Raw genomic sequence first — 22,512 nt, 5'->3', positions numbered from 1 at the left:
AGGCCTGCAATGTCGGCAGCGGTGTTGCACGCCAGCGAGGACCACGGCTTCGGTTGCAGGCGGCGTCACGGTCAAGCAGCAGTATCGGTTTGGGCGTCATCCAGGGTCGGTGCAACTGTTTTTTCTTGTTTTTCAACCAGCTTTCACTCCCAGGGGCCCAGAGACTGGAGTAGGCACCACCTGGCAAGCTAGACACCACCTGGCACACTAGACTTTGCTGTCCCGGTGCGGTGATCCCACACAGAAATGTGGTAAAAAAGTGTTTTTTTAGCTAAATTTGAGGTTTGCTAAGGATTCTGAGTAAGAAAACATTGGGGGATCCACACAAGTCACACCTCCCTGGACTCCCCCGGGTGTCTAGTTTTAAGAAATGTCTGGGTTTGGTAGGTTTCCCTGGATGGCTGCTGAGCCTAGGACCAAAAATGCAGGTGTCCCACCGCAATACAGGGAGTTTTGTATTTGATAATTTGGATGTGTCCAGATAGTGTTTTGGGGCATTTCCTTTCGCGAGCACTAGGCCTAACCACACAAGTGAGGTACTATTTTTATCGGGAGACTTGGGGGAATGCTGAGTGGAAGGAAATTTGTGGCTCCTCTCAAATTCCAGAACTTTCTGTCACCGAAATGAGAGGAAAAAGTGTTTTTGGGCCAAATTTTGAGGTTTGCAAAAGATTATGGGTAACAGAACCTGGTCAGAGCCCCACAAGTCACCCCATCTTGTATTGCCCTAGGTGTACAGTTTTCAAAAATGCGCAGGTTTGGTAGGTTTCCCTAAGTGCCGGCTGAGCTAGAGGCCAAAATCCACAGCTGGGCACTTTGCAAAAAACATGTCTGATTTCAATGTAAAAATGTGATGTGTCCATGTTCTGTTTCCTGTCGCAACCATTAGGCCTACCCCCGCAAGTGAGGTACCATTTTTATCAGGAGACTTGGGGAAACACAGAATAGCAAAACAAGTGTTATTGGCACTTGTCTTTCTCTACATTTTTTCCTTACAAATTTAAGACAGTGTGTAAAAAAGATGTCTATTTGAGAAATGCTCTGTAATTCACATGCTACTATGGGCACCCCGGAATTCAGAGATGTGCAAATAACCACTGCTTCTCAGCACCTTAGCTTGTAACCCATTTTGGAAATACAATTTTTTTCTTGATACCTATTTTTCACTTTTTATATTTCAGCAAATGAACTGCTGTATACCCTGTATAGAATGAAAACCCATTGCAAGGAGCAGCTCATTAGTTGGCTCTGGGTAACTAGGGTTCTTGATGAACCTTCAAGCCCTATATATCCCCGCAACCAGAAAAGTCCAGCAGACGTAACAGTATATTGCTTTAAACAATCTGACATAGCAGGAAAAAGTTACAGAGTAAAACGTGGAGATAAATGGCTGTTTTTTTCACCTTGATTTCAATATTTTTTTATTTCAGCTGTTACTTTCTATAGGAAACACTAGTAGGATCTACACAAATTACCCCTTGCTGAATTCAGAATGTTGCCTTCTTTTCAGTAGTGCTTAGCGTTCTGGGATCCAGCATTGGTTTCACACCCATTTCTGTCACTAACTGGAAGTAGGCTGAAAGCACACAAAATAGTAAAAATGGGGTTTGTTCCAGTAAAATGCCAAAATTGTGTTGAAAAATGGGGTTTTCTGATTCAAGTCTGCCTGTTCCTGAAAGCCAGGAAGATGGTGATTTTATCACCGCAAACCCTTTGTTGATGTCATTTTCAGGGAAAAAACCATAAGCCTTCTTCGGCGGGCCTTTTTTCCTATTTGTTTAAAAAAAAAAAATCCCTGTAATTTGGCTAAATTGGGGGCTAGTCTGTGGTGGCATATTCCTAGTGAAGGGAGGGACCCTACTGGTCCTAGATGCTGGTGGCAGGATGGGGTATACCCCCCACAAAGGAAGCCCTTGTCAGAAAGTATGGTCTGACCCCAGAAAGGTAAAGACAGACATTTAGAGACAGCCAGAAACTGCCCCAACAGACCTGGATTGATTGTGTGGATTCCTTTTGTAAGGCATTGAATGGTTGGTTGAAGGGCAGGGAAATGGTAGATTATTAGGGGCTGTACAATTTGATTGCAAAAAAGCAAGTTTAGTCTTTGTTTCCCAGGTCTATGTCAACACCTTATTGACAGTAAACTCTCTGGCCCCAGGGAGCTTCTAAGGAGGCAGGCCGCCGGATCAGCACCAGGGTCCACAAGAAGGTATCTATGGGGATCAGCACAAGGGGGGCAGGGTCCAAGTTAGAAGAAGTATGGGAGGGACAAACATAAAATAAAGGAGTTCTCTGAAGGCCCTCGAGCTAGTTCCAGGGGTCAGAACTCCCATCCCCCTGCTGAGAAGAAGAAAATATGGTTCCCTGACAGTAAGGGCCAGATGTAGCAAAAAAACATTTTGCGACTTGCAAATAGCGAGTCATAGCGACTCGCTATTTGCAACTCGCAAAATGTAATGCAGTACGGTGTCTCAGACACCGACTGCTACTCGCTATGGGGTCGCAATGACCCACCTCATTAATATTCATGAGGTGGGTTGCAAATTGCGGCCCCATAGCGAGTCTAGGCACTCGCAAACATGGAGGCCTGCTGTAGTCAGCAGACCTCCATGTTCGTGACTGCTTTAAATAAAGCAGATTTTTTTTTTTTAAGTGTAGCCCATTTACCTTAAAGGAAAACGAGCTGCACTTAAAAAAAAAAAAAGAAACCTTTAGTTTCGGTATTTTTTCAGGGCAGGGAGTGGTCCCTTGGACCACTCCCTGCCCTGAAAAAATATTTGTGGGTCCATTCACAAAGTGGAAGGGGTCCCATGGGGACCCCTTCCAATTTGCGAGTGGGTTACCATCCACTTCAAGAGAATGGTAAATGCGACTCCATTTGCGACCGCATATGCGGTCGCAAATGTAATTGCATTCCACTCCGAATCGCAAATAGGAAGGGAACACCCCTTCCTATTTGCGATTCTGAAATGCATATTGCGAGTCGGTCCCGACTTGCAATATGCATTTCTGAATAGCAAAGAGGCTTTTGCGCTTCACAAACGGCGATTTTCGCCGTTTGCGAGGCGCAAACCCTTTGCTACATCTGGCCCTAAGTCTGTAGGGAAGGCACCCCCAAAGTGATGTGAGTGCCAACAGGAAGGGCACTTCAATGAGGATGTCAAGTGTCCCAAGCAAGCACAGACCCTCACCGATGGGCAGTCACTGGGCTGGCTAGCGTAGTTCTTGGGGAGGAGACTGTCCCATACAGTGTTGGGGAAAGAGTTAAAGTTGCCCTATTGTCCTTAGTTGACAGAGACATTGTGCAGAGGATGCTCATGCCTAGCAAAATGAGGAAATATAGGCAGTGGTTCACCATCAATGGGCAAAGGGTGGAGGCTCTGAGAGATACTGGAGCAAGCATAACAACTGTTAGATATCATCTGGTGTCCTCAGAGTAGGTAGTCCCTAATGTATTCTACCAGGATGTTGCAGCTGAGAACCATGAGAATCACTACCCAGTGGTTCTTGTTCTCTTTAAAAGGGGAGGGAGGGTCTCAGGTTCCTAAAGGGTAGGTGTGAGTCCATCCACGCCTGTGGTGTATTTGCTTGGCAATGACCTGGATCACACTGCCTGTACTGAGGTAGAGCTCAGGTCCCACTTGGAGATATTAGGGTTGCCTGAGTGGGTGTGCCTGACCTAATGGTCTATGATGGTCCAAGACGGTAGTCAAGAGGATCTTGAGCCTGGAAGAATGGACTAGGTGCCTGCCAAGAAAAGGAAGGGCAGGGAAACCCACTCCCTATACTCCCATGGTCCTGGAGGAGACTGACCTTGAGGGGGATGCCTCAGAACCTACACAGGGGAGGATGATGCTGACCTGGGTAACCTATCTGAGCTGTTCAATTGGCAGAAGGAAGAAGACTCCACCAGGGAGGATTTCTGCAAGGTGCAGGAGGAGTGCCCTACTCATATGGGCCTATGGCAGCAGGTCAAGGCCCAGGCATATGGCGATATTGCTGGTGATCATTTGATTTACTGGGAGAATGATCTCCTGTACACCGACCCTAAGGTTCCCGAGTCTGGTGCAACCCATTTTTTGGTGGTCCCTCAGTGCCACATGACCTTCCTACTAGAACTGGCTCATGATGTGCCCCTGACAGGGCAGTTACGGCAGACCAAGACCTTTGACAGGCCGATCACCCACTTGCATTGGCCCCAAATGAGGAAGGCATCAGATGCATTCTGCAGGTGCTGTCCCACTTGCCAGGCGAATGTCAAGTCAGGGGGGAATCTCAAAGCTCCCCTGAAACCTTTTCCTGTTGTTGGCACTCCATTTGCAAGGGTGGGCATCAAAATTGTTGGGCCTCTGGACCTCAAAACAGCCATGGGCAACATCCTGATCCTTGTCTTTTTTAATTTGGGTTTTGCAATAAAAAACAACAAAGGATCATAATTTACTTATACACAGAGACAGGCAAAACAAAGGATTCCAAGACATAGCATATGCATTGCAATTAATAGCCTGAGTCCTGCTCATGCAAAATGACATGCAACAGTGATAATGTTGGGAGAGAACAGAATAAGAACTATGGTGTGGCATGGGGCTGGAGGCAGGTACAGCATGAACATGGATGGTTAGCTGTGTGCGGAGAACGTGGCAGGTCAGTCACAAGATTTTGGAGTTGTGAAGGTAAGGTATAGTGGGATGTTCATAGGGTGGTGAGACAATGTAATCCAGAGCTAAAGGCAATGCAGGGCGCTCTGACAAGTGGACATTAGAGGTGGTAAAGAACTAAGGGATAGCGTGTGCTGTAGAACCCCAAAATGAAAGTGTTGGGCTGTAGGGTAATGGAGGGAGATCATCTGAGAATGTAACATGATACTCTGTGTGTGACCGGATTTGCGTTTTTTTTTTTTTTTAATGAAATCCAACGCAAACTTAACTCCATATTTAGACTTTGACGCTAGACCCGTCAAAGTTATGGAGTTTGTGTCATTTTTAGGAAGTGGAAACCTACCTTGCATCAATGAGATGCAAGGTAGGCGTTCCCGTGCAAAAAATGACTTTAAGGCATTTGCGCCTGATTTATCCTCTGGCGCAAAAATGACACCTGGGTCAGGGCAGGTGTTAGGGGACCTGTGGGCTCATTTCCATGGTCGGAGACCATGGAAGCAGTCTACAGGTGCCCTTCCCTGCACCCAGGGACACCCCCTGCTACCCTCACCCACCCCTGGAGGACACCCATGGATGGGGGGACCCATCTATGGTAAGTAGAGGTAAGTATTTTAATACTTTTATTTAAAGTGCCATAGGGGGACCTAACTTGGGCCCCCCTACATGGCACTGCGCCCAATGGCCATGCCCAGGGGACAGTCCCCTGGGCATGGCCATTGGGCACGGGGGCATGACTCCTGTCTTTGCTAAGACAGGAGTCATGTCCATGAAGGTTGTGCATCAGAAAATTATGCTAGCCAGGTTAGAGTCAATATTTTTGACGCTAACCTTACTAGCGTCATTCTTTGCCGCACAACCCCCAGTCTTCCCTACTCCTCCCTGGCCCGGTTAGTGTCATTTCTTTTGACGCTGACCGGGCCTTAGTGCCGGTTAGCGTCAGTCCTTAAATATGACACCCGTCTGGGGTATAGAAATGGTGGTAGCTGGCGTTAAACTTTTTGACACAAACCTGTGCTAGCTCAGGTTTGCGTCAAAAAGTATAAATCATGGCCTATAGGTTTCAAGGTCGCCAACACAGGGCATAAATTGCCATCGATGAGATCAGTTGGAGAGTGGTATAACTGTATTCACAGGTATCTGACCACAGAATTTTGCCAAGTGTCAGGGTACTGCCTAAATTGATTTCTTTTGGGATCAGTTTGTTATGAAGCGGGTACATGGAGATTTTTTTCCCATTGATCATTAAGTCGGATATCTTAGCAAATGAATGTAGAATGTTCTGGATGCTTCTCAGGCATCATGGAGGAACAGGAGGACCTCATCAGCATAAAGTGACACGGCATGCATCCTGTCCATAAGGGGGTGCATGCCCTTCTGGTGATGACAAATAGCCAGAGGTTCCATGGCCATTGTGAAGAGTAAAGGTAAAAGAGGGCACCCTTGAGAGTACTGCACTCGACCAAAAAAGCTTCTGAAATGTTCCGGCTTACCCAGACCCGTGAAAGGGGCTTTGTATATAGTGTAGATCACCAGCCCAGGTGGCAATTGTCATCCCAGGCAAGGGAGTCTCAGGTAATAGAAGGCCACGTCTGCAGTGAATCAGCGAGCCGCCCTTTCGCCTTCTCCCTGGTGGTGCAGACCGGGGAAGCGTCTCTTTCCCTCAATGAAGGATGTTTGTAGGAACCATGGCAGGGAATCGGGGTCTCACAGCCTACAGCTCCTTCCTCCAAGGCAGGTGGGTGGCAATGATAGGCCCCATGGTGTGATTTAATGGCAATTGTGGGCGGATGGTAGTGAGTGTTGATAAAGGCAGATCTGCCATCACTGTATGCTTGGCCATGCCCTTCCAGGTTTATCCTGGACTTGGTGGACCATGCCACTCAGTATCTGGGGACAATTCCTCTGAGGACAGTCACTGCACCCACTGTGGTCAGGGCACTGATGGGAATGTTTACCCATTTGGGGTTTGCCAATGAGGTGGTATCTGGCCGGGTACCAACTTCATGTCAGGGTACATGAAGCCCATGTTGGAGAAGTGTAGGATAACCTACAAGTTCTCCACCCCTTACCACCACCAAACCAATGGGCTTGTTGAAATGTTCAACATGACTCTAAAAGGCCTGATAATAGGCCTGTCAGAACCCATGGTGTGTAAGTGGGACGTCCTCCTGCCATAGCTGTTGTTTGCATACAGGCAGGTGCCACAGAAGAGGGTTATCTTTTGAACTTCTGTACAGGCACCCAGTGGGAAGAACAGTTGGGCCCACATTATGACTTTGGCGGGCGGTGGAGATCAACCGGCACAGTCCAGCATCAGGATCACCAAATATGCGTCCGTCCCTCTGCGGTACCTAATATGAGTTTCCTCCTGGGCTGGTGGACGGAAACAGCATTTCTGCCCGCCGGCCCAGCAGGAACGTCGCGCTTTTCACTGCCTGTACTTCAGGCAGTGAAAAGCGTGATAGGGCTGTCCATGGGGGACCCTGCACTGCCCACACTAAGTGCATGAGCAGTGTAGGCGCTCAACAGGGGCCCCCAGCACCCTTTTCCACCAGCCTTTGCATGGCGGTAGAATCGCCATGCAAAGGCTGATGGAAACGCTGGTCGGATTGAGACTGCCGGCACCGCCAGGCCATCAGCTGGTGGCAATCTGGCGGTGCCGTTGGTCGGACCATGGCGGCTCCGCCACAGTCAAAATATGAGGGTCGGACGACCCCTGTCGGTGGCAGTCTGTGCGCCACAGCGAGTCTGGTGGTCTATGGACCGCCAGACTTGTAATGAGGCCCTTAGTCTGGTGGGCTAGGAACAAGCTCCCAAGAAAACCCCCAGGATGTGGTCAGCTACATACTGGCACTCTGCAACCAGACCAAATGCTTCCAGAAGCTAACTCAGGAAAATCTGGAAGCCAGCCAGAAGGACATAGAACAGTAGTATGACCAGAATGCAAGTCTGGCTAAGTTTTAACCTGGTCAAAAAGTGTGGATTATGGAGGCCATGAAGCCCAGAGGCCTGCAAGACGACTGGTCTGGGCCTTATGAGGTCAAGGAGCGCAAGAGTGAGGTCACCAATCAGGTGGACCTCAGGACCTTAAGGAACCCTTTCAGGGTCCTACATGTTAATCACCTCAAGCCCCACTTTGAGAGCTCTGAGATAACTCTCTCCTAATCATGGATGATTCAGTGGAAGAGGAGATTGAACCTTTCCCAGACCTCCTTTTTTTCAAGAAGCAAGATGGGTCAGTGAAAGTTGTCAGCTTCTCCCCTACCCTGATCCTAGAACATCATAAAGAATACAGCCAGTTGCTGGGGCAGTTTACCTCTTTATTCTCCCTTACTCTAGGACTCACTACATGGTGCTGAGGATAGCTGCCTTTGAATAGTAAAATCTACACAGTGTCTGATAATGTGAGGTCTAGCATTAAGGATTAGGATTCCAAAATTCTGGAGTTAGGGGTCATTGAACCCTCAAACAGCACTTGGTCGTCCAACCCAGTGGTGTTGTTCCCCACGGCTGCCATTCCAGGTATCACTCCAGAACTTTGATTCTGTATGGACTACCACAGGCTCTATACAGTCACCAAGACTGATGCATACTCCATCCACCAAGCTGATTAGCTCATACATCAGCTAGGAGCTGCCCAGTTCCTCAGCATGTTTGATTCCATGTTTGCGCACTGGCAGATTACCTTGACCAAGGGGGTCAAAGAGAGGTCTGTGTTCTCTACACTGATAGGGCACTTCCAGTTCTGGGTCATGCCCTTCAGGTTAAAACATGCCCCACCACCTTCTAGAGGTTGGTCAAGTAGGTCCTGGCTGGGTTAGAGAACTAAGGTGCTGCCTATCTGGAAGACATTGCAGTCTTCAAGTCTAGCTGTTGGACCTCATAGAAGTGCTTCAGGCTCTGCAGAGGGCAGGTCTGATTATCAAGACCAGTAAATGCCAGATAGGTCAGGGGTTAGTGGTCTACTTGGGTCACCAAGTGAGAAGAGGCAAGGTGCAGCCCCTTATGCCCAAGATCGAAACCATCCTGGCTTGGGAACCCCCCCAAGACCCAGACAGAGTGAGAGTCTTCTTAGACCTTACTGGCTACTACAGGAGATTTGCCAAGGGGACTGGCACTATAGTTGCACCCTTCACAGAGCTGACTTCCATTCAGCAGCCGCGTGGGGTGAACTGGACAGAGACATGCCAGAATGCTTATAACATCCTGAAGGAGGCCTTGTGCACAGCACCAGTGCTTAAGGCCCCAGACTTCTCCAAGGAGTTAATTGTGCAAACAGATGCCTCAGCGCATGGTGTATGGTCCATGCTCTCACAGCTAAATGAAAAGAACCTTGATCAACCTGAGCATTATTCACCCCACGAACAGAAATGGAGTGTAACAGAAAGGGAAGCCTTTGTAGTAATCTGGGCACATAAGAAGCTGGGACCATACATGTTTGGGGTTCAGGAGACCACAGACTTTTCAGATGGTTAATGCAGATGAGGGGTGAGAAACCAAACTGTTGAGGTGTTCCATGTCCCTACAGCGAATTGACTTTACAGTGGAACACAGCTCTGCAACAGGCACAGCAATGCTTATTGTCTCTCAAGGTTGTTCCGCTGCAGTGAAGAGAACTTCCAAGGGGTTGGGTAGTTCTCTCCACTTTCAGCCAGTAGGGACACGTGTTAAACCTGGCGTCCTTGGTGTGGTTTCCCACCTGACATTTTGCCTTCAGACCTCCTGTTTTTGCTGACTTCATTTTTGCTGGCCGTAGGACTCTGTGCATTTTACTACTGCTAACCAGTGTTAGAGTGCTTATGCTCTTTCCCTAACATATGATCACATTGGCTTATCCCAGTTGGCATATTTAACTTACTTATAAGCCTCTAGTACAGTGCACTACAAGTGCCCAGGGCCTGTAAATGAAATGCTACCGGTGGGTCTGCCAAAAAACATACAGGGGCTGCCCAACCTAACCCTCACAAGTCTGTAGTGACTAAAGCAATAACAATCAATACAAAACTTGAGAGGGAGGGATTATGACATATGCAATCAGTAATAATGCCTTAATTATTATTGGATCTATGACAATTACTTCAAAATACGTTACTCTAAATTCAAATTCCAGTCTAACCAATTCAGGAACCAAAGTCAACACACCGTTATCACTACCGTGGTTAAACAGAAATTGGTAAGGATAAATGGGGAAATCAAAAACAAACTAATAGAACATCCATATCAAGTAAAAACAAGTAAAAGTCCTTATAAATAATATTCAGAAGCAAAGGCCCACACAATTCAGTCTTGTTGAGTCCATTCAATCACACAGTCCTCCTCCCGCTGACCCAATTATCTCACACTTTGTGTGGATTGGGAGTAATAGTCTTCTTCTTATTTGATATTTATATCCTTTGGAGAGGACTTGTTATGGTGAAAATTTCAACATGTTTCAGCCAAATAGTATCTGGCTTCTTCAGGACAATATAAAGTTTGTGTGTCCTCCTACCGGTGGGTCTGCAAAATTGTTTGTGCCACCCACTTATTTAGCCCATTAAACATGTCTCATGCCTGAAATTGCAGTCCCTGTGTGTGCAGTTGTAACCTGTCATGTCGACCAGGCAAAACAAACATTTTACCAGGGCCACACCTTTCTTTTTAATACATATAAGTCCCCTTTATAGTAGGGCCTTGACAGCCCCAAGGGCAGGGTGCAGTGTATTTAAAAAGTGTGACATATATTTTTAAGATTTACATGTCCTGGTAGCGAAAAACATTTACATTATTTTTTTATTACTTCAAGGCCTATCGCTCCCTGAGGATGACACTGGAGTTACCTTATTACATTTTATAAGTGTAATTTCCAAATGGGAATAGATAACTCCTTCATGTTTGGTATCTCTTGAATCCTAATGTAAAATTCTAACTTGTGGTGCAGTCAGATTTTAAATTGCATTTCTGAAAATGCCACTTTTAAGAAGTTAGGATTTTCTTGCCTTAGCCATTTGGTGCTTGAAGTCTGTCTCTAGTCACATGATTGGTGTAGTTAGAAGTTGGACTTTGTGTATACCTCCTAGACAGCCACAGAAAATGAGAGCTTAGGTGTGATTGGATGGGCCATCACTGGCAGAATGGGAGGGAGGTGCTGAGCCCAGTTTCACATACACCTGAATAAGCTGTGTCCTGTCTCCACACAAAGGCCTGCATATCCCCTGTAGTTAGTCTGGAGATAAAGCAGGGAAGGCAGGGCACCTGTGCACTTCAAAGGAATGCCTCTGTAAGGTTCTCCCCACTGCAGAGGCACAATTTTATGTAAAAGAAGGGCCTCAGATGCCACCACTTCAGTACACCTCTGGACCTATGGATATTCTGCCAGGAAGGAGGATTGCTGTTCTGCTACAAGAATTGCCACTCTGCTGGACTGCTCCTTTAAAGAAGCAGTTGCGCTTTTGTGCTGATCTGCAGCCTGCTGTCCTCTTGCCTGGGGAAAAAGAACTAGACCTGCAAAGCATCTTGAACCCAAGACCCCAGAATGACTCCAAGTGGTAGTCTGCTGGCCTCCTGATCTGAGCCTCGGGGACATAAAAGGCTCCCAACTACTCTTAGAGCTATCTTCCTCAAATTCCTGACCCCAATGTTTGGCCCCTCAGGACTCTTGGTGTGGCTCTGTGGGCTCTTAATTCAAGCATTTGGGCTGTTTGTGACCATGAACAGGTTCATTTACACCAGAACAATGCCACTTGCACTGAAGTTCAGTATCAGCCGTTGCCAGCCACTCTCCTTGCAACAATGCCATTGAGGCCCATCACTGCAAAGCTCTGGCCCACCTTTCCGTGATGGCTGGCCTGCTCTTCAGGCCATGCCAACACTCTCCTTGATCCCTCCAGCCCTCTCTATCATGAACGGGACCCTTGGCATGAAACTTGAGAAGGTAAACACTTAAGCATGACTAACCGAGCTCTGTATCCAACCCACGCTCCTTTGCGGTCAGCCTGAACATTTGACTTTGACCTAGTCCAGTGTGACCAGACAGCCGTTGTTGGTGCTTTATGCATTTAGGTGCTATATTGCAGTTTATTACAATAACTCCTTTTGCACTGATAAGATGTTTTTGTCGTTTTGGTCTACTTTTATTTATTAAATGTAGATATATTTTTCTAGCCTGGTGTGGGATCTTTTTGTGTGGTGTTTTCACTGTTTTACTGTTTGAAGGGTTGCACACATACTTTGCACATTGCCTCTAAGTTAAGCCTGACTGCTCTGTGCCTAGCAACCAGGGAGGTTGAGCACAGGTTAATTTGAAATCCGCTTGTGCCTTAGCCTGACTAGGATTATGATTGTTGCTTGACGAGAGCTCATACCTCGGTCAACCAGTAACCCAGTTTCTAACAGTTTGCAACTGCAATTTAGTCGGAAGCCATTGTACAGTTAAATATGTTTCAAAGCAGGTAATGCTCATTTGCAAAGGAAAATTAGCTAATTTGGAGGGAGGATAGTCAGTGGTGCAGGAGACAAGTGCCTGCTCCCCCTGAGATTTTTGTAAACACATATTTTATAATCTTTTAAAGCAGCACCAATTCCTTTAAGGAAAACGCTACTTTTCTGTTTCGAAGTAGAACCACAGGGATTGTGGTTCCCTCTATGGTAGCTAATCACAGGGCATCACATATTGCACCTGGCCTAATAAGGCGGGCCATTTTGACACTGTGAGAAATTGGGTTGTTGAACAACTGGGGTGTGAGCCCTACTGAAGCAACAGCCACAATTCTTTGAAGGGTGAACCACAAAAAGTCACTAAATTAACCTGTGCTTAACCCTGGGTAGCATGGCACAAAATGCAGTCAGGCTTAACTTAAAGGCAATATGTAAAGTTTTATGCAGCACACAAACAGTAATAAAGTGAAAACACAACACTAGAATGCTAGAAAAATCTCAAACCAATTCGGAAACAACAGAGAATATTTTAATAAATTATTTGACACCAAAACAACAACAAAATCCTATTGGTAGAACCAGAGTTATGAATTTGTTAAGTTTAAGGTTCAAAATAGTGCCTAAAAGATAAAAGACATCTGGTCAACTTTACCACCACAACCAAGGGTCCAAGAGTGTATGGAAATCTCTTTGAGGTGCAGGTTCAAGGTGGTGGGAGCCTGTTATATCCCTGTGGTTCTGAACAGGAGAAGAGCAAACTAGCCATTACAATTACTTCTGGTAGTCCTTTGTGCAGGGCTGGCCACTGAGGACTCAAGGTAGGCTCCTGGCAGTAGAGCAGTCCTTCCAGGTCCTTTGTGCAGGGCTCCACAGCAGGGCTGGCCACTGAGGACTCAAGGCAGGCTCCAGGCAGTAGAGCAGTCCTTCCAGGTACAGCTGCAATCGGGCAGAGTTCACAGCAGGCCACAGCAGCAGACACTCCTCTGAGAGTGCTTCCGCAGGTCCAAAAGTGAACTGAATAGTGTGTCTGAGAGCCCTAGGTGTGGGGAGTTTCTGGAAAGGTCCTTTGAAGTTCTGGGAGTTTCCTGCCTGCCCTGCCCTGGTTCCAAGCTGGCTGCAGTGACAACACAAGATTGTTAGGCCTATTGTGAGGAGAGAGGGCACAGCCTATTCAGGTGCAAGGGGGGCTATGCTTAGGCCAAACCCCGATTCATCAAGCCAGTTGATGGGCAATTAAGGCTCTGGTGATCCCACAGTTGTATGACTGTCAGGGAGGAATTCACAGAATCCTAACTGTCAGTTACACCCAGTCATCTGACCTAAGGCAGACTGCAGGCACCAAGTGCTACGGACAGAAAAATGATAACTTTCTAAATGTGGCATTTTGAAAGTTGTAATAATAAATTCAACTTTACCATTTCATTTTTATTTATTTTTTTAGAAAGTTTTCTATAGCACTGGCAAGACCCCAAGGGTATCAGAGCGCTTTACAACAGTATAGATAATAAACACATGAAAAAAGCAAGAAAAACATAAGGATCCCATTGCAGACTGGTTATACAGTGGGGTACTCAAGGACAAGAAGAAAGCGATCCGGCAGTGGTGGGGTGGGGGGTGAGAGATTGTTTTTGGGGTGTAGGTTGGTTGAGGAGGTATTCTTTAAGTAGCTTCTTGAAGATCAGATGGGAAGGGTTGTATCTGATGTGAATAGGTATGGAGTTCCAGATTCTCGGTGTGTTGTTTGAAAAGGAGCATGTCCGAGTTTTTTGCTTCTTGGTTTTTGGCAGGAGGAGGAGGAAGGTGTTAGAGCTTCTTAGTGATCTTCTTGACCTACTTTCAAGAGTTTTTTGGCGAGGTATTCTAGTTTCCCAGTGTGAACGGCTTTGTGCGTTAGGCAGGCAGTACGGAACGAGCAATGGGCTTCAATTGGGAGCCATTTAAGACTCTTCAGGGCCAGGGAGATGTGGTCATATTTTTTATGGGGCCATTAAATACGCCTTATAGTTACAAGTCCATAGGTAAAACATATAACACATCTACCTCCACTTATTTAGGAATTACAGCTTATTAAATGATATAAGAATTCCCTAAGGTTATCGTAGTGAAGGGGTAGGACTTGCAGTCAGGAAAAAATTAAGTTAGAGGCTTTTCACTTCTACGACATGTAAATGTAAAAGTGCATGTCCAACCTTTTAATTACTCAGCACCCTGCCTATGGCCAACATAGGGCCTACCCTAGGAGTGGCATATGTAATAAAAGAATGGTTTAAGGCTTGGCAAGGGATTTAAATGCCAAGTCGACATGGGAGTGGGACACTGCATTCAGGCTGCAATGGCAGGCCTGGGACAAGTTTTGAAGTGCTTTTTAAGTGGGTGGCACAATAAGTACTGCAGGCCCACTGGTAGCATTTAATGTACAGGCCGTGGCTATACGGTATAGCACCCTACTATGGACTTACAAGTAACTTAAACATGCACATTGAGTTTAAACCAATTAAATCATCTTTTGTAGAGAGAGCAGTGGTAAAGTAAACAACAAAAGCAAAAATCCAGCAAAAGGAGGAGAAGGAGGGAAAAATGTTTGAGGGTGACACTGAAGAGAGGGCCATTTCCAACAGAGACCACCCGTCTGCAAATTGTGATTTTGCAAATTAACCTAGTAGTACACAGGCTGATTCACAAGAGAAGATGCTGGTTGAAAAACGTTGGTGCACAATTTGTGACCACTTTTAGCAACCAATATATTAGTACCCTCAACCTCAAAAGGTCTGTAAATCGGCATACAATTTATAGTGTGACCTATATTCCAGTAGGTTGCATTTCAAATTGTCCATTAGCAGTGAGTGACGAAGGTGCCTGTCTAATGCATATTAAATACGAAGGTCACAGTTTGTGATCCCTTCCTAGTAGGAATGGAAACTTTCCAATGTTGATAATCTTATGAAGGAGGAGGCAGTAGTTCTCTGGACAACTGTCTTCTATACTTATGGTGTGAATGCAATTACAAAACAATCTGTGTCAGGTACAGATCCTGCACTGGGAAACATGCCCCAAGTCTGAGTTCGGTAACTGGTCAATGCTTTTTAACTGCAACTTTAATCACAATCACATGCTCCCCCTTTTTGCAATTCTGAAAGGGTCTCAAAACCCCTTTTATGAGACTTATACAATGGGTTTTGTACATTTAAAAAAACTCAGGTGATCACTTAACTTGGGACCGGATTTAGAGTTTGGAGGAGGGGTTACTCAGTCACAACCGTGACAGATATCCCACCCACTGACATATAAATCCCTTTATAACCTATGGGATTTATATTTAAGCTGATGGGATATCCATCACCATGGTGGCAGAATAACCCCTTCACCAAACTCTAAATCAGGCCCTTAATGTCATTTGGTTCACAATTTTCAGACCTGAGCCTTTTGTGTAAGCCTAATACATTCTGCATGCTATAATCTTGGTGTGCTTTCATTGAACAAATTACTCTGACTGAAGGGTGTCATGATCTCCTAAGGTTAGGAGCTTGAGTTGTGTTCTATATCACTCATCTGTGTGCAACTTTGACTTTGATCGGAGACACAGATCTCAAAACCGAAGTACCACTGAGAGAAAATGATGATGCATATGGAGAGTGGGAGGGAATATGAAATAAGAGACGATGGATAGATGGATAGATGGATAGATGGATGGATTTAATCACATTATTGTCAGGATTCGCTCAGCGACGGACTTGGTCAATGCACTTGCACAGTTAGTGCCATTCAGAATATGGTTCAATATGTGGTGTTTTTTTTCTGGCTACTCCTTTTGCACAGTTGACAAGTGTGAATGTAACATCACTGTGGTGCCAGCATTCACTTGGCAATGAATACTGACAACAAAATGGCAGTTGTGTATGTGTGCGATATGTGTGATGTATCAGTGTGTCCCCATCCCTCACAAATGTACTCCCGACATATGCATGGCACAGTAATTCAAAAAATTACTGTGACATGTATATGACTGCAGTGGTCCCATGCTCATATGCCGTGACCACACAACGTACACAGCCAATGCGGGTTCCCTACGTTTAAGTCCGGAGATTGGGTGGGTTGTGTTTACTCCATGGTCCAGTGGTAGCAGCGACAGAAGGTCATATCCAGTCCTGTCCAGTCAAAAACAGAAGTTGAATGGGGAAAAAAGACCACCACAGTTGGCTTGACAGTAAATCTGCTCTGTGGGAAAGGTGGCTGGAATCCTGCCGTCAGCCCCTATTTCCAATGCTGCCATCAAGGCAGCTGAGAAATCCTGGCTGAGTTGGCGGGTCTTGGTTGCTCTTTTGCCTATGTGACCATCAACATCTAAATCATGTTGGCGGACCACCAAGGGGGTGGATGGGTTTTCCGGAAAAAAAGAAATCGTCAGGGGGACCGTTGCCGCCAAGATAGAAATCAGGCCTTTTGTTCCTTTACCATTGTAATTTCCTGCGTTTTTTAGCTGCTGAAAGAGGATCCATCATTTCTGTGAACTGGAGAAAGAGAATACTGATTCCCCTAGGCCTTGTGTAGATGATGAAGAGCTCTTTGGCCCAAGCAATGAGCCCTTTGGATGCTGAGTGAAGCATGATCCCCCAAGTGAACAATTGAGGGAATAGACTTTTGAAAAAATGAGATCATGTTGATCAATCGGATTCCTCTGGTGTGTCATACAAACAAAGATTATTTCACAGGTTTCTGTTTTCCAAGTCCTTTGTTATTTTTATAAGGTGTTCAGTTTCCTTGACCATATTGAAAACATCTGCGATGGAATCTTCAACATCACTTACTCTATGTTCAATTGCAGATATTCTTCTATTGTGAAAATACAATTTTCCTCACTTCTTTGAAGAGCTACATTGGTTTTGACAACAAATGGTTTCAGAGCTATAATCTCTTCCATGAGTTCTTCCAAGGTCAAGGGAGAAGGTGATTTGGAGTGAGTGTCCACATCCTTTTTTGGGCCTTTTAACAGAAGTAGAAGCATTAGGCTTTTTTAAAGTTACCCACGAAACTTTAGGAAAAGCAGAACACTGTTCTGAAAATTCTCCTCCCTCTTCCATGCTGGCTCCAAGAGATATGTTATTAAGATTCTAAACAAAGAAAAGATCAATGTTATGAAGAGGTGGCATCCAGCAACATAGAGGGGCATTAAGGACTCCACAAGTCTGAAATAAAACTGCAGTAAATATTCCTCAAACTGTTGCCAAGTAGGTGAAAGAGCCATTATCTCTACTCTCTAGCAGAACAATTAACACAGAGGCTAAAAGAGAGTGCTTTTTAAGATATGCACTGAGGTAAAAGTACACCGTTGCAGGACCTTCACTGAAAATAAACAGAACACTGTTGTTTGAGTTAAAAATAAGCAAAGAATTTGCTCGGCCGTCAGCTTCTAACAAATCCCGAGGAGACAAAGAAACAAGCTGCAAGGATTGTTTTCCATGTATCAAATGGCTTCATCCAAAATAAGCGGCATATATAATTGCTTGTGTGCCTTTCAGAATTGTTACAGTGTGTTCCTGTTAATAAAAACCTCTTTCAGTATCAGGAAAAGAACATTGAACTCATTTTTGAAGGTCTTTCAAATGCTTGCTTACTTAGCAGATGCACTGCCCATTATTATTTTAAGTCATTTTCATACCCTGGCTTGATAAACAGCAAAATTAAATCCCTGTTAAAGAAGCCTTTCACAACAATAGTGATAAAGAGAGATCAATGAAAAGTTTGCAAATCACCTCAGCACATCTTCCACAACATGACAGGCATGATGCAGTAGCTTCTCCACAGAAGGATTTCACATTTCTGTAGAACAGATCAACTTGCTCTCCTTTCAATAAATCTACCACCACGTTTCTTTTATATGTTAAGTCAGGTAGTTAACAGCAGGTAGTGAAAAACTGACAGCAACAACATTCACTCATTAAAACAAATATCCTATCTTTTCTAAAATGAACCTAACAGGCTGTAAAATATTCTTTTTCTTCAAAGAAACTGCTGCCAAAGCTGCCTTAATATCTAGTTCTATTTTGTGCAGTCACAAATCATCATAATGCCACCTTATTCCAAAATTCCTCTCCATCACAGCCAGCGCCTCGCTTGGCTGCATCCACCATCTTGGGCTTCCAATCCATACCCTGGCACAGAGTGTTACCAATGAATGAAATGTATTTCTTACCACTTGGGAAGTGAACACATTGGGAGAATGTATTTACAAACAAGAAAATATAAAGTTTGTAGTTACCCTGAGCCTGAGTAGTTTACCCAGTCCAGATTTTGCCTTTGCATTCAGTTAGCTGAATTTTTGATCACAGTTATTAATACAGGGCTAAAAGATAAAATATAACTGCATGAGCTCCTCACATTCCACGTGGAAAATCTGAGAGTTCTGGAAACCAAGTAAAACAAAGATGCTATCTTTATTCCTTTTCTGCTATTCTCTTACTGTTTTACCCATGCTATGTAGTCTTTGTTGCTGCATTGCTGACTAGAGGTCTCTGTATGACACAGCTTCAGCTCTAGTGCAGGTAATGGTGGTTCTGGTCATGAAGCCACAGAGGCTTGTGTAGGTGACAAATAAGTGTGAAGGCGTTAGCCCGGTGGGAACATTTTGTAGCCCCCCTAATCTTGTGTGGAGGGAGTGCCAGCTTTTAGCACACAATAAAGTACAAGCATTTTGTGAATGCAGAACTCTTGCTGAAGTTTGACTGAGGGAGCCGGCAGGCTAGTTCATAATTTGTGTGGACTCATTGGCCCATTCATATATGCTTTCAGTACTTTCTCTTGTATCAACTCCAATCAGCACTCAATACCTGATTTCCTTGTTTCTAGTCGTGCGCCTTCTGGCTTTTCTACTTTTACCCATCCCAGCTCTAGTGCAGCCTTCTCTTTATTAGTGGGAGTCTACGCCTTACCACCTGACTAACTATTCAAACATAGTTTTAATCCTACAACAGTGTTCCTCACCTGAGCTGCCCTCTATTTTATCCCTCTAAGCTCAGTGCTCAGGGTTCTCATAACCGTCTTACAGCTGAGACTTTACAAACCAGGACTGTTCCTATTTCTGTGTGCTTTGCTCTTTCATTGTTACTTGATTTCTCAGTTCGTCTTGCTTCTTGGACTATTCTGTGCATGTTCCTATTCTCTGATTCTGTAGTTACTTTTGTCCTGCATGCCAGAGATCTATTTTCGACTTGCCTAATTCCAATCCATGCTCCAGTTACTTTTTACCTTTTATAGTTTTCTGTATCTGTTTTGCCTATCTATCTATCTATCTATCTATCTATCTATCTATCTATCTATCTATCTATCTATCTATCTATCTATCTATCTATCTATCTATCTATCTATCTATCTATCTATCTATCTGTCTCTTGCTCTCTCTCTCTCTCGCTCTATATAACGAGAGAGCAATGTACATATATAGTTTTTTATATATATATATATATATATAGATAGATAGAGAGAGAGAGAGAGAGAGAGAGCAAAAGTCAGAGAGGGTGATAGATAGATAGATAGATAGATAGATAGATAGATAGATAGATAGATAGATAGATAGATAGATAGATAGATAGATAGATAGATAGATAGATAGATAGATAATAGAGAGAGAATTCTGCACCCAATATTTTGTTAATTAAAATGCCTTCCCGATTCCCACATCTGATGGTTTGGAACCATCACAAAATTGCGTTCACAGATGTATTCAGAGTTCACTCTCATTTTCTGCTGAATCTCTCCTTTTCCTTTTCAGATTTTATCTTTCTTTAAGTCTGTATATTCTTTATTAATATGTTTATTTAATTCTAAATCTTTCTACATTCTTCTATTTATCTCTCTACTTCTAGATTAACAGCATCTTTATTGTCTTGTAAATCGCTAGTGTAGATAGAAAACAAACAAATACTATTAGTACAAGAACTGTGATAGCTTTGAGGATTCCTCCTCCTGCTGCTTTTATCCAGTTGCCAAATACCCCTTAATAAAGCTACCAGCTGCTAGGTGTTTATAAAGGTTCTAAATCAATCTTTAAATCAGAAATATTCTCTGCATAATCTAAAATCGTCTTACTCTCGTTTGGGAGATAATGCAACAATTTTCAATCTTCAGCATCTTGCAGGCTCTGCCTTTTCCTGAGAGTAAAATGTCTAAAGCATAGCGGCTTAGAAGCACCATTATCTAATCGCTACTAGTTCTGTGTTTTCAACTAATACAGCTCCAGGTGTAATCATTGAAAGATTGTCCACTACTGTTGAAAGATTTCTAATCTTTTTATTATTTACTGATGGTATAATAGCTCCAAATATGTCTCCGGCTAAGTTTGTTCCCCCATTTCCACTGCATAAATATCTATGTGCAGGTGTCATTGTTAGTGCATCTAGAATCTGTACATGATGCATCTTTGGAAAAAGCAAACCTAAGTAGCAAATTCCCTCTCAATCAGCTGGCAATCTAAAATAAGCATTCTCTCCACAGATAAAATATACTCCAGGTATAGTTGGATCATCCTCCTGCAAAATTTGCCATGCTGCTCCACATAACTCAAAAACATGTTCACAATTGCTATTTTCTACTGGTGTCTTTTTCCCATGAATTCCTTTTTTTTAAAAACACACAGGGACAGATGTACAAGGCCCTAGCGCCTCTTAGCGCCACACTAGCGTCATTGTTTTCACGCTAATGTTGGTTTAAGCAGGCCATTATCCTTCGCCATATTTACAAAGTAGCACAATGCTTGCATTACGCTGCTTTATAACCCCTTGGGCCACGTTATACCTGCGCCAGGCATAATGTATGCAAGGGGGGTATTACCCCGCAGGGAGGCCCGTAAAAGTGGCGCAGTGAAATTTACAACATTTCACTGTGCCATTTTTAGCGTAATTTTTAATGTCTGCTCAGAGCAGGCATTAAAATGACGCTCCCATTACTTTCAATGGGCTTCTCTTTACTTTGCAGGATTAGCTCCACAATCTATGGTGTTAATCCTGCAAAGTACCACAATAGCATCATAAACTCTGATGCTGTTTTCCCTAACGTGTGCCATGGTGTGCTGTATTGCAAATACAGCGCACACAGGGTGTTGTTAGGGTGGTGGAAAGGAGGTCGCAAGAAAAGTGGCACATCACAGCTGATGCGCCACTTTCTTGTATATCTGGCCCTTAGTTCCCCTTTGCGTCTGTTATCTAATTTTAATTTTGGAACAGGTATTTTCCTTCTAAACTTATCTTCACTTTTCCACACATTCTTTAAGACATCTTTCTTTTTATATGCATTTTGTTCAAATTATGCATTTATCATGGCTAACATTATAATGAAAGCTTTATCTGTGGGGTTCATTGAGCAAGTTAGGTGATTTATATGACATTTGGAAGTGTTTACAGAAAGAAAAGGTCTAAACTTATAAAAGACTGTTTTCATCTCCTTAGCTTGTGGATGTAGATTCATGCTCTTCATTTTTGATTAGAGAAATAGTATTCAAAATGTCTCTGCCCATATACTAAACTAATTACTGTACTGCATGATATAGCATAGGAAAGAGGAATATTATGATGAGCTACTTGTTCATTAGCTGAAGATGGCATGTGTGTGCCTACATATCAGTCCTTTGCATCAATGGCTTTCGTATACTCCTGCTCTAATCTATACTCCATGTTTGTTGAATAATCTTCCTTCATGTAATCTACAAACGTAGCCTTCAACTCATCTTCATTAATATCTGGTCTAGATGTGCTAGTAAATGTATTCACAGATTTATCTATCTCTGGTGTAAAATGTATTAATAATAATACCGCAACTGCCAACAATACTACTAGTGTAAATATAATGCCTATAATAATCTTACATCGATTTCTGGTTAAAGTACACATGTGTATCTCAAGTCAGATCTAATAAAGCAATAGGTGTGCAACAGCAAAATTAATGTCTTTATCTCAATCTGAAAATTTCTTGATTGTTTTTTTTTTGCAGCTTTATATACAACAGTCTTTGTATAATCTTCCTTAAAACCTCCTCCGTAATCTTCTAAAATGTTATCCCTGTTCTTCTTCTGCTTCCTCTGGCCTAAGTACTTTTCTTATCTTCTTCTAGTAACTTTATTAATATTTCTAATTGAAAAAAGTTCACTTAATGCATTTGTTTCACAACTAAATTTCTTTTGAGCAATTTCAAAGAGGTTCAAGCAACACCTTATTCCAGTTAATCAAGTAATTAGCTCGTTTACATCCTCAGAGTACTTGTTGAACTCTTCTGTGTCACTAATACCATTTGATTCTGTTTCTTCATCAATTGCCAAGTAGCAACTGGCATACTTGATTTCAGCTTCTTTCAATTGTAAGACTTTGGCCTTTTAGCATAGTGGGCATCAATTGTTGTTCTTCTCCTGGATCTTCTTGCTGTTCTTCAGATATTTCGACTGTCAAGTCAGTTTGGG

This window comes from Pleurodeles waltl, chromosome 7 (assembly GCF_031143425.1).
Source record: "Pleurodeles waltl isolate 20211129_DDA chromosome 7, aPleWal1.hap1.20221129, whole genome shotgun sequence".
Lineage (NCBI taxonomy): Eukaryota > Metazoa > Chordata > Amphibia > Caudata > Salamandridae > Pleurodeles > Pleurodeles waltl.
The sequence above is the reverse complement of the archived record's forward strand: the minus strand, read 5'-3'. Positions refer to the sequence as shown.